We start from the raw sequence: 4,254 nt of genomic DNA on the forward strand, positions 1-4,254 counted from the left end.
CTCCTGCCTCTCGGCCCGGCCGCTCAGAACCGACCCGGTTGAGGCTCCGGACCGACCCGGCTTCCTCCCTCAGGTAGCAGCTTGTATGCGAATGCGTTCTGTGTGGGAGGCCTCGGCGTTCTAGAAAGTTCTGGATTGTTCCGGCACGAGTCGGAGAACCGCAGGGCGCCAGTGGAATAGTGGAGCCGCTCTTCTCTTTATCGGTTCCGGGTTTGAGAACGCGAGCGGAACCTTTAATGGTCGGACATGAAGTCTGGAGAATGTGTTGATCTGTTCACGTAACGTTCTGTCCCACCAGGTGGTTCTTCATCAGTGTTTGACAATATTATTGTGTACTTTTATGTGTATTTATATTTATTAAAACACAGACGTATGCAATGCTTCACTGTGTTGACAGGTGTGTCATGTGACATGTTTGTGTGTTTTCCACAGGAGTGATCCATGTCAGAAAGCCTGTGAGAGTGAGAGTGTGTGTGCGTGTCCGTGTGTGTGTGTGCGTGTGTGTTTGTGTGTGTGAGTGAGTGAGTGTGTTTGTGGACACCACGGGGTAGCAACAGTAGGATGAGCTGCCCGAGAGCCATTACAGCCTGCGGGGACTGACACACACACCGCTACAAACACGGCAGGTAACTACACACACACACACACACACACACACACACACACACACACACACACACACACAGGCATATCAATCTCCAGGTTCTGTAAAGTGAAATATTTGCTTCATGTGTTAAAGCGGCATTCTCTCTCCTGACCACCAGGGGGTGACTCCTCTGGTTGTATAGAAGTCTATGCTTCATGTGTTAAAGCTGCATTCTCTCTCCTGACCACCAGGGGGTGACTCCTCTGGTTGTATAGAAGTCTATGCTTCATGTGTTCAAACAGACCATAAAGAAGGGTATGCTTTAGGGCGGGGCTACAAGGTGATTGATTGAGGTCTCTACGTCACTCCTCCTCAGTCCAAATATGGTCACTTCCTGTTCACCGGTTCCAATATGGCCACCGTCACTGGGTGCAGGACTTCACTGGAAGAGGTTTGAAATATAAGTTGTGTGTTTTCCCAACACCGACTCACAGAAGTGACACAACTGGAAAGGCAACGCCGCACGTCAGTCCCGTCTCAGTTTACAGCCGGACGTTTACTGTGAGGTCAGAAAACATTACCCACTAGACAACAATCCCTTCAACACAAAACCAACCTATTATTAGGCCCTTTCCTCGAAAATTGCACACCCAAATGCTCTAACCCAAATCATAACACAATATGTGAACATTCTCTCTGCAAAGGTTGACTTTGATAAAGTGAAGCAGAACAAACCCTCCTCCATATGGAGCTGGAACCCAGAAGTCATCAGATACATCTTTAAAGGACTCATGTCAATATTATTAATATTTGACATGAGAAGTGAGTGGCAGCTGGTTGCCACCAGGTGAAGATGTGTCATGCTGGTCATGATGTCATCACGCTGAGCATCATCCATGAGGATGACAGGGAGGAGAACACCTCTGTGTCCAGAACCAGACCAGAGCAGGTCCTGGAGGCCAGTCTGGGTTTGAGGGGACCGGCTTGGCACTGGTTCACATTTCAGGGTAAATATAGCGGCGCTGCTCACAGAGCGTGAGCCTCCATGTTGTCACAGAGCACCGCGTCTACGGGGCGCGAGTTGGTTTGATGGACTTCAGAGTAACCAGACTCCATTGATAAAAGCAGTGATTTAAGCTCTCAGGGGCTGCTGGTCTCCTGCGGCCTCCTTCTGTCGGGTGTTTGTGTTCATGTGTGACCTTAGTGTTTGAAAGTGTTCGTTCAGATCCACACAACTACGATCAATGGAGTCTGCTGGTTTTTAAGATAAATATAGCGTTCACTTAACCTGATATAGATTATTTTAGGAGTCTCAAATGCGTCCACAGCAGAACTCCACTTAGCAGTGGACTTTAAACCACAACAAGGAGCTGAGGGTGTCTGGGTGGTTCTGGTCTTGGACCCGGTCCCTAAAGGTTCTGTGGCTCTGGTTCTCTGAAACCTGCCCAGCTGGTGAAACCTCATCTGTCTGCAGACCAGCAGCCAGCTGCCGGAGTCTGTTGACAGCTTCCTGTCCACCTCTCCTCATGGTTTATTTTACCTGCTGCCGGTGCTGTGTAGCGGTGTTGTGTAGCGGTGTTGTGTAGCGGTGCTGTGTAGCGGTGCTGTGTAGCGGTGTTGTGTTGTGTAGCGGTGTTGTGTAGCGGTGCTGTGTAGCGGTGCTGTGTAGCGGTGTTGTGTAGCGGTGTTGTGTAGCGGTGTTGTGTAGCTGTGTTGTGTAGCGGTGTTGTGTAGCGGTGCTGTGTAGCGGTGCTGTGTAGCGGTGTTGTGTAGCGGTGTTGTGTAGCGGTGCTGTGTAGCGGTGCTGTGTAGCGGTGTTGTGTAGCGGTGTTGTGTAGCGGTGCTGTGTAGCGGTGTTGTGTTGTGTAGCTGTGTTGTGTAGCGGTGTTGTGTAGCGGTGCTGTGTAGCGGTGCTGTGTAGCGGTGTTGTGTAGCGGTGTTGTGTAGCGGTGTTGTGTAGCTGTGTTGTGTAGCGGTGTTGTGTAGCGGTGCTGTGTAGCGGTGCTGTGTAGCGGTGTTGTGTAGCGGTGTTGTGTAGCGGTGCTGTGTAGCGGTGCTGTGTAGCGGTGTTGTGTAGCTGTGTTGTGTAGCGGTGTTGTGTAGCGGTGCTGTGTAGCGGTGTTGTGTAGCGGTGTTGTGTAGCGGTGTTGTGTAGCGGTGCTGTGTAGCGGTGTTGTGTAGCGGTGTTGTGTAGCTGTGTTGTGTAGCGGTGTTGTGTAGCGGTGTTGTGTTGTGTAGCTGTGTTGTGTAGCGGTGTTGTGTCGCTGTGTTGTGTAGCGGTGTTGTGTTGTGTAGCTGTGTTGTGTAGCGGTGTTGTGTAGCTGTGTTGTGTAGCTGTGTTGTGTAGCGGTGTTGTGTAGCGGTGTTGTGTAGCTGTGTTGTGTAGCTGTGTTGTGTAGCGGTGCTGTGTAGCGGTGCTGTGTAGCTGTGTTGTGTAGCGGTGTTGTGTAGCGGTGCTGTGTAGCGGTGTTGTGTAGCGGTGTTGTGTAGCGGTGCTGTGTAGCGGTGCTGTGTAGCGGTGTTGTGTAGCGGTGCTGTGTAGCGGTGCTGTGTAGCGGTGTTGTGTAGCTGTGTTGTGTAGCGGTGTTGTGTAGCGGTGCTGTGTAGCGGTGTTGTGTAGCGGTGTTGTGTAGCGGTGTTGTGTAGCGGTGCTGTGTAGCGGTGTTGTGTAGCTGTGTTGTGTAGCGGTGTTGTGTAGCGGTGTTGTGTTGTGTAGCTGTGTTGTGTAGCGGTGTTGTGTCGCTGTGTTGTGTAGCGGTGTTGTGTTGTGTAGCTGTGTTGTGTAGCTGTGTTGTGTAGCGGTGTTGTGTAGCTGTGTTGTGTAGCTGTGTTGTGTAGCGGTGTTGTGTAGCGGTGTTGTGTAGCGGTGTTGTGTAGCTGTGTTGTGTAGCGGTGCTGTGTAGCGGTGCTGTGTAGCGGTGTTGTGTAGCGGTGTTGTGTAGCTGTGTTGTGTAGCGGTGTTGTGTAGCGGTGTTGTGTAGCTGTGTTGTGTAGCGGTGTTGTGTTGTGTAGCTGTGTTGTGTAGCTGTGCTGTGTAGCGGTGCTGTGTAGCTGTGTTGTGTAGCGGTGTTGTGTAGCGGTGCTGTGTAGCGGTGTTGTGTAGCGGTGTTGTGTAGCGGTGCTGTGTAGCGGTGCTGTGTAGCGGTGCTGTGTAGCGGTGTTGTGTAGCGGTGTTGTGTAGCTGTGTTGTGTAGCGGTGTTGTGTTGTGTAGCTGTGTTGTGTAGCTGTGTTGTGTAGCGGTGTTGTGTAGCTGTGTTGTGTAGCTGTGTTGTGTAGCGGTGTTGTGTAGCGGTGTTGTGTAGCGGTGTTGTGTAGCTGTGTTGTGTAGCTGTGTTGTGTAGCGGTGTTGTGTAGCGGTGCTGTGTAGCGGTGCTGTGTAGCGGTGTTGTGTAGCGGTGCTGTGTAGCGGTGCTGTGTAGCGGTGTTGTGTAGCTGTGTTGTGTAGCGGTGTTGTGTAGCGGTGCTGTGTAGCGGTGTTGTGTAGCGGTGTTGTGTAGCGGTGTTGTGTAGCGGTGCTGTGTAGCGGTGTTGTGTAGCTGTGTTGTGTAGCGGTGTTGTGTAGCGGTGTTGTGTTGTGTAGCTGTGTTGTGTAGCGGTGTTGTGTCGCTGTGTTGTGTAGCGGTGTTGTGTTGTGTAGCTGTGTTGTGTAGCTGTGTTGTGTAGCGGT

At 51.5% G+C, this 4,254-nt stretch overlaps 1 protein-coding gene across 4 annotated transcripts in view; it reads left to right on the forward strand.

Moving 5' to 3' along the window:
- LOC306743029 (ubiquitin carboxyl-terminal hydrolase 2-like) overlaps positions 1–4,254 on the forward strand; it is a 24,572-nt gene continuing 20,318 nt past the window's right edge. For 3 of the 4 annotated variants that reach the window (XM_079225499.1, XM_079225502.1, XM_079225501.1), the window contains exons 1-2: positions 1–73; positions 433–626. The gene's annotated coding sequence lies outside the window, so the exon portion shown is untranslated. Of the gene's footprint in view, positions 74–264; positions 299–432; positions 627–4,254 lie in introns of those variants that run through there. The other variant, XM_079225500.1, reaches the window with a different exon arrangement.

The sequence above is a fragment of the Taurulus bubalis genome, assembly GCF_910589615.1.
Source record: "Taurulus bubalis genome assembly, chromosome: 10".
Taxonomy (NCBI): Eukaryota; Metazoa; Chordata; class Actinopteri; order Perciformes; family Cottidae; genus Taurulus; species Taurulus bubalis.